Source organism: Nycticebus coucang, chromosome 2 (genome assembly GCF_027406575.1).
Source record: "Nycticebus coucang isolate mNycCou1 chromosome 2, mNycCou1.pri, whole genome shotgun sequence".
NCBI classification, from domain to species: Eukaryota; Metazoa; Chordata; class Mammalia; order Primates; family Lorisidae; genus Nycticebus; species Nycticebus coucang.
This window is the reverse complement of record NC_069781.1, coordinates 24,227,146-24,238,580: the sequence shown is the minus strand read 5'-3', so window position 1 is coordinate 24,238,580 and position 11,435 is coordinate 24,227,146. Positions and strand designations below refer to the sequence as shown.

Genomic DNA, 11,435 nt, shown 5'->3' with positions numbered 1-11,435 from the left:
ACAAAGATTTCCCTCATTTAGCCTTAAAAACATCCTAGAGTCGGGCCTTATCCTTCAGATGATCCAGAATGAGAAACTGAAGCCCAGAGAGGTTAGGCTGCATGTCCTTGGTCACACAGTGGTAAGGGACAAGTCTGCCTTTCTGAGCCTCCATTTCCTCATCTGTGAAATGGGGATGCTGTGGTTTGCACTCTGTAAGGATTAATGTGCAGAGATGAGTAGAAGTGCTCTGTGCACAGTAGGAGATATAGTCAAGGTTCACACCTTCCTTCTTGAGCCTCCTCTTCCCAGGGCCACCTCCCTCCATATGCCTGCACTGTGTCTCTGGGTGGGACTGGACCCGGGTGTTTGGCCTGGTGGGTCCTACATCTGAGAGGCACGGGCTTGCTGGCACACTGAGGTTTTGGGTTCTGGGAATCCCCCCTCCTGTCCCCTAATCCTTCATCTCTGAGCAGCTGACAGCAGGAATCTGCACAGCCAGGCTGGAGGGGTCCTGGGCTCTGGGAAGGGCTGCTTCCTCCCCAGAGATTTGTCAGGGCTCAGTCTGCTGGCCCAGCTTTTCTCGGGCAGCACTCTGCTTTACACCTCACTTAATGCTGGTGTTTCTGGTTTACTGGTAACCAGGCACAGAATCTGCCGAGTCCTCAAAACATGAGAGGCTGAGGTTTGCTCTGCTGGTATCTGGCTTCCTGCTGGTCCTTGCCAGGAGACTTAGGTAATTGCAGAAGTCTGGATTGAGAGAGGCCCTTGTCCCCTGGTTCCTAGATAGCCTCAGCTTCCCACTGGGAGAGTTTTTCCCCAAGTCCCCAGCCAGGCCTTCCAACCTCACTTGCTGTGTGACCTCAGGCAGAGACCTTTGCCTCTCTGGGCCTCACCTCATGAGCCCATGTATACAGAGAGAGGATTGGTTCTCCACCCATTGTGTGTGCGCGCGCGTGTGTGTGTGTGTGTGTGTGTGTGTGTGTATTCGTGGTCTGTGAAGGAGTGTGTGTATGTGAGAGATGGGGAACTTTGGAAATAGGTGTCATTTTAGGTTGTCATGATGCTAAAAGTGGGGTGCTATTGGCATTTAATGCTGGGAAGCCAGGGATTCTAAGTGTCCTGCGAAGCTTAGGATAGTCCTACATAATGAGGGCCAGTTGTGCCTCACCGGGAAATTCTGGGTGGGACCATTTCTGAGGTCTATGACTTTTGATATTGTAGGATTGGTACTGGAAAAGAGCTTATTGCTACTTGATCTGAGGAAGAATTTTCTTTTGCTAATGTAGCTATAATCACTTGAGTCTACCAAAGACCGTGTACAGTGCCCGAGAATGAAGAAGCCTCTAAAAGCTCCCCTGCCCTGTCAGAGGGTGGGGCTGGCTCCCTGGAAGGCCCCTGGATGTGGGTAACTGTGGGAAGGTTTGGGATTAAGGGATGGAGGGAGCAGAATTCCCACCCTGACAGACAGAGAGACCCTGGAGCTGGGGGAAAGAAAGGGAGTGTGGGGTGGAGTTGGGGAGGAGGGCATGGCTGAGTACTGGGCCCTTGGAAGGGGGGCCCTATGAGGCCTAGTGAACAGAGGAAAGTTTCTGGAAGTATGGGGTTGGGCAGAAAAGCAGGTTGAAAACCAAGAGATGCAAACGTTCAGGGTAAAGTGTGTTTTGCAGTTTCCATCACCAGTTCAGTCTACACACACCCGTATGTGTCCTGGGAGAACAGTAACTGAGGAAGGGGCCACTAAGATGACCCACAGCAGGACAGGTGGCAGTTGGGCGACTCCGCAGGGTGGCATCAGTGAGGAGCAGAGAGACCACAAGGAGGCTAGAGCCCCACAGTGAAATCTCAGGGCTGAGTGAGGGGCGTGTGGCTTTACTGCTAATAATGATAACAATGTTCTGGTGTTAATGCAACATTTCCCCCATGGTAGGTTTGATGAGGCCATGAGTTCCAGTGGCCAACCTACCAGGTTCCCAGTTTGGTTTTGGGCTTCTGAGTCCAATCTCAGCCCTGCCTTTTACTGGTGGGTGTGGCCTTGGCAAGTCACACACACTCCTCTAAGTGTCAGCTTCCTCCTCTGTGAAATGGGAGTAACGTAAAAGCTTCAGATCGTGCCTAAAGGAGGCTGAGCCCAACTCTCCCTTTCCGTGAGAGGTTGCCAGGGTCAACATGCTCCACCTTCTCTGGGGTAGGGAGACTGCAGCTGGCATTTGGGTTTCACAAATGTCTCTCACCTAATGCTCACAAGGCAAATATTCTACTTCCCACTGCACAGCCAGAGAAACAGAGGATCAGAGAAGGAAAGCGGCTTGCCTGAGGCCACACAGCTACTAAGCGCTGAGCCAGATTTGAAGTCGAGTCTCTCCTACCACCCAACCTTCTGCTGCTTTAGGAAGCCTGCAGAGCTGTCTGATGGGAGAATAGGCTGCCTTGAGAGGTAATGAGCTCCCCATCCGTAGGCAGACCGGAAGAGGATTTTTGCTCTGGGCAGGAGTACAGATGGTCTCTGGCTCTCTACGATTCAACCCTGTGATGCAGTTTTAGGTTTTGGGAAGGGTTGTGGCGATTACTGGTGAGCTTCTAGGTGTGGGTCATGGGGTTTGAAGGCTGGGGATTGCTAAGAAAGCTGGCAGACCCTCAACAACATACAAGGTGAGGTGTGCTCATCTGTGTGTGTGTGTGTTTGAGAGTGTGTGAAGGACAGAGCAGAGAGAGCGTGTGCTGAGTCAGCAATGCTTTCCTTCCTTCCCTAAGACCCCTGCCCTGATGGTTAAGCCACACTACGGGAACAATCTAGACTCAAATTTGCAGTGACACAGAACATGGGCACAAAACTTCCGAAGGAAGGTGACAGGGAGGTCTGGGTGACTACTGGGTCCCCGACATTCTTTACCAGAAGGCCTGACTCTTCTGTTCTCTGGGACTGGCCAGAGGGGACCCTGCCATGGCAGACAGGGGAACAAGGGCCCCACAGGTGGGCCCAGTGGCCTGGGAGCCACAGACAATGCATCAGGAATCTGGTGCTACCAACTCACTGGGTGACCCTCTCTCCCTGCCATCTGTCCAAGAAGGGCCTGTGCTAGGCTCATTCCTGCCCAGTATGGAGGGTCTTGGAAGTCTGACTCGAGTTCCTAGGAATTCCCCAAGCTGGGAAGACTCAGGAGCATTTCCCTAAAAGGACTTGTGGGCGAATGAGTGGTCCAAAGAAGCATAATTGCATCAAAGACGAGGAAAACAATTGAGTGCAGAAATTTCCTGTAGGAAAGGTACCAGGGACATTCCTCAGTTGCCGGGGGTGGGGTGGGGGGGTCGGGGGGGAAGGGTTTCGGGGGTGGGGAGGGTGGTGCTTTCTTCCTGCTCAGGGCACGTGACCTCTCCGAGGGAAGAGCTGCTCCCACCCATACCTCCGGACTGAGTGTGGGAAAATAGGCTGGAATTATATCAAGAGCCATTAAGGTTAAACACTTAGTTCAACCAGATAAAGCGGTCACTTGGGTCCCTTTACTCTGAGAGGGATTTGGCCTGAAGTTGTAAACAGGTTTAACGAGGCTTAGAGAATTCTGCACACTGTGAACAGAAAGGGAGAAAGAAGTAAGGAGAAGGTGAGGTTTCAGATCAACAATGAAGTAGGCGCTGGCCATCTTCCTGGGCTGCGCAGGGCATCTTGGCAGTGGGTGCCTGGTTTCCATTCCTCAGACATCTGTAGTACATGGAAGAAAGAATCTGAAAACTAGAGTCAAAAGCCCAAATAAAAGTCAAAGTTCAAATCCAAGACATAATATTGAACTCATGCTGGGAGCCAAACCCCTCACATGCATGAGATCACGGAATGCAGGAGAAAATAGCAGTCAATACCCCTCTTTTGTGGAGGGGGCTGTGGGCTCAGAGAGGCCATGTCCATTACCCAGGGCCACATGGTTTTCCCCACTGTGCCACAGATACCCATACTTTTCTCATTCTTTCTCTGTGCCGACAACGGTGCTACGTGGTAGAGGTTCCAGGGACAATAGGCCACACCCAGAGGCTAGGCAGATACTCTCTACAGCCAGTTTAGAAAAGGAATTCCTGCAGTTGGGAGCTCAAAATCCCAGACCCAAGGCAGTGGGAGCTCCAGGCAAGGCTGCAGGGGCTGGAGGAAAGTGGGCTCCAAGAGGGAACGGGTGGTTAAGGCTTTCTGTGGGAAGGTGGTCAGGGGCTGAGGTGGTCAAGGAAGGTGAGGACAGATGTCTCTATTCTAGGATTGGCCATGGAAGGGTGGTTCCCTAGGGACCGACGTTGTTGAGCCATGCACTGAGCACTGTCCTCAGAGGCATGGTGGCAGCGTGGCTGGGGACTTGGGCTTTCAAATCAGGCAGATCTGTACTCCAAACTGGCTCCAGCTCTGTGTGCCTTTGGGAAAATTATTAGCCCTCTCTGAGCCTCAGTTGCTCCTACTGTTAAACAAGAATAATACTTTCCTTGCAGGGATTTCTGTGTGAAGCATTTGGCCCAATGCTTGGCACATCAGAAGCACCCATAAATGGAAGCTCCTATTATTTAGTTTATGATTGGTCAAGCCCCTCTCTGCATGCTCCCAGGCCTCAGTTTCCCCAGATAACAGGATGGCCTCTGAGCAGCTCTGAGAGGCCAAGGCTCCATCAGATTCTAGGCAGGGGCTAACCAGGGCCCAGTCCCCACGGAGATCAAATTTCCAGCCCCTCAGTGGAGCCAAGTAAACACAGGGGAGACAGCGCGGCTCCCTTAGTCGCCCACTAACAACCAGATTCCGAAGCCACTGCAGCCGCGGCTGCCCACTCTGATTGCATCTGGCTCCAGCATCCCCAGGCCCTGCTGCTGTCACCCTCATGGGACCCTGGGGTTTGGGGTGGGGGGGTGGCCAACATGGTGCAAGCCAGGCTCATGGTGGTGGTGGCCAGGCAACACTGTCAGCTGCGACCACAAGCAGATGGCTTGTCTCTTGGAGCTGACCTTTCCAGCTGCCTCCTCCCTCTGTTGGTGACTTCACTGGGCCACTAAAGCTGCTGACAGATGAGAAAGAAACCAGGATGCTAAGGAAACTCTCTCCTCCAGCTGCACCCTCATTTCTCTGAGGTCAAGGCCAGTGGCTTCGGTTTTATAGCCTTTACATTCTTCTTCTATTCTCTGGCTTTTCACTTTCCAGGAGAAATCAGCATGTATTTACTGAGCACTACTCATGTACTAGGCATAGGTAAGCAAGATGTGCAATTCCAAGCATGCAAGGATTTCATAATTTTGCCTGATGAACTCCTACCCACCCTTCAAAACCCAGTAAAGGATTAGGGGTCAGATAACCTCTTCCAGCTCTCCATGTTTCTATTTTATGCCCTTCCTCACTGGTTCTCTGGACTTGGCCATGTGATCTTTCAGCTGCTGGTAAGAGGAACATGACCAGTCTCCTACCCTTTTAAGGACCTTCACAGAGTGCTGCCCCCTTGCCCTCTCCCACGCACCATTCCTCAACAACCCATATTCACCCTTCAAATGTCACATCTGTGTAATCACCACCATGATCAAAATATAGAACATTACTATCACCTCTGAAAATTCCCTCCGGACCCTCCCGCTCCGGGCCTTTGTCAGTATTGATCTGCTTTGTATCACAATAGACTCAACTTGCCTTTTCTAGAGTTTCAGATAACTGACATCATACAGCATATAGTATTTTGTGTCTGGCTTCTTTTACTCAGGACAGTATTTTTGAGACTTACCCACGTGTGTATCAGTAGTTTGTTAATTTTGATTGTGATGTACCATCCCAGTTTGTTTGTACAGTCATTGGTTGATTGAAGTTAGGTTATTTCCAGTTTGTGGGTACTGTATGATGAACCAAGCTACTGTGAACATTCATGTACAAGTCTTCTTGTGGACACGTTTTCATTGCTGTAGGGGAAATACTTAGCGGCAGCACTGCTGGATCATGTGGTAAGTAAGTATATCCTCAAGTTTATAAACAACAGCCAACCTGTTTTCAAAGAATCATTTTACATTCTCACCAACAATCTGTGAAGAGTTCCAGTTGCCACATCCTGTCTGCACTTGATGCTGTCAGGTGTTTCAATTTTAGCCCTTCTGGGCTGTGTGTGTGCTGGCATCTCATTGTCATTTTTTTTTTTTTTTTTGTAGAGACAGAGTCTCATTGTACCACCCTCGGGTAGAGTGCCGTGGCATCACACGGCTCACAGCAACCTCTAACTCTTGGGCTTATGTGATTCTCTTGCCTCAGCCTCCCGAGCAGCTGGGACTACAGGCGCCCGCCACAATGCCCGGCTATTTTTTTTGTTTGTTTTGTTGCAGTTTGGCCGGGGCCGGGTTTGAACCCGCCACCCTCGGCATACTGAACCCGCCACCCTCGGCATACCTTACTCACTGAGCCACAGGCGCTGCCCTCTCATTGTCATTTTTATTTGCATCTGTCTAACGAGGAATGATATCAAGCATTTTATGTACTTATTGGTTATTTGTGCATCTTTTTGATGAAGTGTCTATTCAAATATATTTCATATCAAATTGTCTTCTTATTGTTGAGTACAGGGAGTTCTTTATACATTCTGGAGACAAGTCCTCTATTAGAATCTTGTGACTCTTGTCCTGTGGATGTTTTCTCCTAGTCAGTAGCTTGCCTTTTCATTTTCTTAGCAATGTCTTTAAAGAGCAGAATTTTCAGTTTTGATGAAGTTAGCTTACAGAGTTTTTATTTTACAGTTAGTGAATTTTGTGTCAGATCTATTTTTTATTTTTGCCTAATCCATGGTGAAACAATTCCTTCCTTCCTTGTTTTTTTTGGAAACAGAATCTTGCTCTGTCACTGGGCCTGGAGTAACATGGCATTATCATAGCTCACTGCAATCTCAAACTCCTGGGCTCAGGTGATTCTCCTTCCTCAGCTTCCAAGTAGCTGGGACTACAGGTGTGCACCATCATGCCAGGCTATTTTTTTCTATTTTAAGTAGAAACAGGGGTGTTGCCTAGGCTGGTCTTAAACTTCTGAGCTCAAGTGATTCTCCTGCCTCAGCTTCCCAGAGTACTAGGATTATAGGCGTGAGCCACCACACCCAGCCAAGATTTTCTCCTTTGTTTTCTTCAGACATTTTATTTATTTATTTATTTCAGAATCACCACCTGATTTATACCTGAAGTGGGGTATAAATCACCACCTGATTTATACCTGAAGTGGGGTCCGAGTCTTTCTTCCAGGTGGCAAGCACCTACAATAAGTTAGTTTTGGTAATTTCTGTCTTTCAAGAAATTTTTTTCATTGGATCTGAATTGTCAATCTTATTGGCACAAAGTTGCTTATGACATCTCCTATTGCATAGACTCTGACAGGATCCTTCGGTGCCGAAAGGAAGTGGCACCCATGGAGTTGGGTGACCTATTGCACAACAAGTCCTGAGTACATCGAGACAGCATCTGAGAACAAAGTTAGTTGCCAGTCAGTATTGTGTGGGAGCCAGAACATCGTTCTTAGTGTCAAGACCATTGTGATGAATGACTGTATTATCTGAGGGGATCTGGCAAACTTAGGGTACCACTGTACTGTGAAGACTCCTAGCACCATCAGGCCAGCATTCAAGAAATTCAGCAAATGGGGGGCCGGTGTGTGTTAAAAGACAGCTGCAAAATTCTTGACAACACAGTATTACCTCCAGAAACTGTGGTCCCACCGTTCACTGTCTTCTCAGTGTGCCCAGCACTCTCCTCAGGGGAGCTCCTGGAATGTACCTCAGGAGCTGACGATTGACGTCACCAAGAGCTACTACCAGAAGTTTTTGCCCCTGACAGAAGTCCAGTGTCTTTGTCTCATGTCTCGGATCTGCTTGAGGTCTAAGATGAACTTGGGGACAAAGTGAGCCAGTCAGAATCTACAAAGAGCTCTTGTGTCTTTGACACATTCCACCCTTCTTACAAAAACATTCTTGAGCATTTCTCAATCCTTCAAAGCTTTAAGTTCTTAAGAATTTAATAACAGGACTGGAGGAGTTGTCTTCAAATGCTGTGCTTACACCTTATCTATTAAGTCACTTCATACTATGATCTGTGGAACACGGCGTCATCTGTTTGCAATACTCCAACCCCTCGGGCCTGTGGATGGCCAGATCCTGTCTGAAACAGGCCGACAGAGCAGCAGTGGCGCCCTCCCAGCCTGGAGGTTATGTAGCCGCTGTGCTGCTCCTGGTAATGCACTACCCACGCTGAGCCCCACTCACACAGATAATGCTCAGCATTCCTTAGGCTAACACATTTGGCTGGTTGCTACAATTGCTCATAATCCTGGGGAAAAAAGTGTTTGGGACTTTTCAGTGCCTAGATTCCTGTTGATTAATAAAACTGGAAGCAAGGGGTTAAAAAAATATGACATCTTAGTATCCCATTAGAATCTGTAGAGATGCCTCTTTTGAAGCCACAATATTGGTAATTGTGTCTTATTTAATTAATTTATTATTGAGACAAAGTCTCACTTTGTTGTCCTTGGTAGAGTGTCATGGTGTCACAGCTCACAGCAACCTCAAACTCCTGGGTTCAAGTGATCTTCTTGCCTAAGCCTCCAGAGTAGGTGGGACTACAGACGCCCGCCACAACACCTGGGGTTCTTACGCTTGCTCGGGTTAATCTTGAACTCCTGAGTGCAGGCAATCCACCCGCCTCGGCCTCCCAGAATGCTGGAACCCGGCCTTATTTTATTCTTGATCAGTTTGGTTAGAGATGTATTAATTATTTTCCAAAAACTTATCTTTTAATTTTATTGATTTACTTCATTGAGTTTTGCTCTTTTATTTTTAATTTTTTCCCCATGTTCCCCCATTCACAATACAGACCAGGCATGGGGCCTGGGCTCAGGTATATGTAGGGCAGGCTTACTCTGCCTCCTCTTTAGTTACAGTCAGTGTGAGAACAAGCCTGTGGCGAGCACCAGGAGGTGAGTTTTGCTCTTTTAGTTCATTGATTGCTGTTCAATAATATTTCTTCCCTTCTCTTTCCTTTGCATTTATTTGCTCTTTTTCAAGATTTTTTCGGTGGAAGCTTAGATCATTCATTTTAAATATACCTTTTTTCTAATATAAACATTTAAAGGTATAAATGTCCCTTTAAGCATGCTTTTACCTGCATCTCACTCATTTTAACATATTGTTCTTTCACTTTCATTTAGGTCAAAATGTTATCTGATTTGTCCTGTGATATCTTCTTTGACCCATGTGTTACTTAGAATTATTTATTTAATTTCCAAATATTTAGAGATTTTCAAAATATCTGTTACTGTTACTGATTTCAAATTTAATTCTGCTGTGGTCAGAGATCATACTCTGCATGATTTGGGTCTTTTTAAATTAGCTGAGACTTTTTTTTGCAGTTTTTGGCCGGGGCTGGATTCGAACCCGCCACCTTGGTATATGGGGCTGGCGCCCTACCCACTGAGCCACAGGTGCCGCCCAAGCTGAGACTTTTTTATGGCCCCACATATGGTCTGTCTTAGTGAATGCTTCACGTGCACTTGGAAAATGTGTATTCTGCTACTGCTGGGTGAAGTGTTCTTTAAATGTCAACTAAGTCCAGTTGGTTGATAGCATTGCTTAGGACTTACAGATCCTTAACTCATTGTTTAAATCAGTTTCATTGTTTTTTATTACATGAGAAGTAACATGCATATTATGAGAAAAATCAGATGATTCAGATGTAATAAGGTATTTGATAAGGCAAAACTTAATTAGTTTTTTTAATCAAGAGAAGCAGGATCACAAAATCATCTTGAAGCAGATGTTTTAGTTAACTGAGAATATTTTGAATGGCCCTTTTAATCAGGCTTTTAATCAGAAGTTAGGACTAGAGGGCTTCAATCTTTGGGGTTTAGATCTCTTACAAATTGAATGTAGAAGTAACTACTTATATAACAAACTTGTCAGAGATAGAATGGTGCTCTCCCTGATTCAGAAGGCCATTCAGAGGATTCCTCAACTAACTAAGGGATTTGCTTCAGTTGCAGAGTGGATAAGGTGGTTCTACTCAAGGGCCCAGGGCAGGAAAGGGCCATGAGACCCATGGAATAAAATGATCTTATGGAGGAGAGTGCCTAGGCATGTGAGCGGCAGGCCTGGTTTTGAGACCACTGATTGGGCAAGTGAACAGGTCTTATCTTCACTGGATATAGTCTGGTTTACAAGTAGGTTACGATGTGTATGCATGGATAAAACATTCACAAACTCCATGACTCATGAAATCTAAAATCCCTGTCTTCTATAGAAACAAAATCTCTGTGTTGGGAGGGAGGGATGCCCCAGAGAGCTGTCTCACCAGAACTCACCCCAGCAGGGCAGACAGCAGCCACAGGGTAGCCATCTGCTGAGAGCTTCTTTCAAGCCTGGTACTGAACAGGCAGGTGAGTCATCTCTTACCAAATCCAGATGAAGTGGTCCCTATTGTTGTACCCATTTTAGCTATGAGGAGGTGGGAATTGAGAGTCAAGGGAATTGCTTCCTGTAACACAATTAGAGTGGAGTTGGAATCTGGATCCCAGACAGCCCAACTACAAAGCTTCAAGCTGGAGAGGTGGCCTAATCATGGAGCCCCCTGAATACCGGAGTAGTATGTTTGTGCTTTATTCTGAAGGCAATGGGGGAGCCATAGAATATTTCTGAACAGAGACAGGAGGTGGCTTGACCAGGAAGATCCCTCTGGTGGCTGGGTGGAGGCTACAGGTGGTGGGTGGTTACTTAGGAAGACGTTTAAGACAAACAATCACAGTTAAGCCAGAGTCGACCCTGAGCGCTAGGGGTGAAAGTCTGATCAGGAAATTGGTGTAGAGGAGGGAGGCAGATTTTTCATTCAGTGTTAGAAATGGGTAGAAAGGAGATTGAACCGGGAGGTGACTGGCAGGGTCAGAGGCATGGTGTGTGGATGTGGGAGATTGGGGTTGGGCAGTGGATTTCTTTCCTCTTGGGTGAAACTGATCTTGGTGGGCCCATTCGTGTATTTGCAGCCAGCTGTGGGTCAGCCAGGTGGTTCTGCTGATCCTGACTGGGCTTCTTCACTTGTTGTGGTTGATGGGCTGTTGCTTGGTCCAGATTGGCCTTAGCTTGGATGGCTTAGACAACCTGGCTCATTCTCCATGTCCCTCCCTCTCCAGCAGGCTTGCTGAGGTGAAGGCAGGAACCCAAAGGAGCAGGTAGAGTCCTAAAGCACGTTTTCGACCTTTTCTTGGATCAAGTCTCCTAACATCCTGCTGCCGAAGCAAGACAAGCCAGATCCAAGGGTGGAAAATAGACTCTGCCTCCTTAGTGAGAAGAACCAACTTCAAGGTCACTGGGCAAAAGGTCTGGACACGGGGGAAGGAGAAAACTTGGGGTATCTTCGTCTCTGCCCCCCTTTTCTATTTAGGGCCTTCTCCTTTTCTGCCACCTCCCTGTTTTCATGACCATTCCAGGGGCAACAGCACAGCTCTG

At 47.6% G+C, this 11,435-nt stretch overlaps 1 non-coding gene and 1 pseudogene across 1 annotated transcript; one reads left to right on the top strand and one right to left on the bottom strand.

The window, feature by feature from the left end:
• The first annotated feature begins 7,357 nt into the window (after positions 1-7,357).
• Positions 7,358-7,840, top strand: LOC128571669 (dynactin subunit 5-like; annotated as a pseudogene).
• Positions 7,841-8,789: 949 nt separating this feature from the next.
• On the bottom strand, positions 8,790-8,920 carry LOC128580310 (small nucleolar RNA SNORA51). Its single transcript, XR_008378609.1, has one exon. It is a non-coding gene; the product is annotated as a small nucleolar RNA SNORA51 (small nucleolar RNA).
• Positions 8,921-11,435: the final 2,515 nt, after the last annotated feature.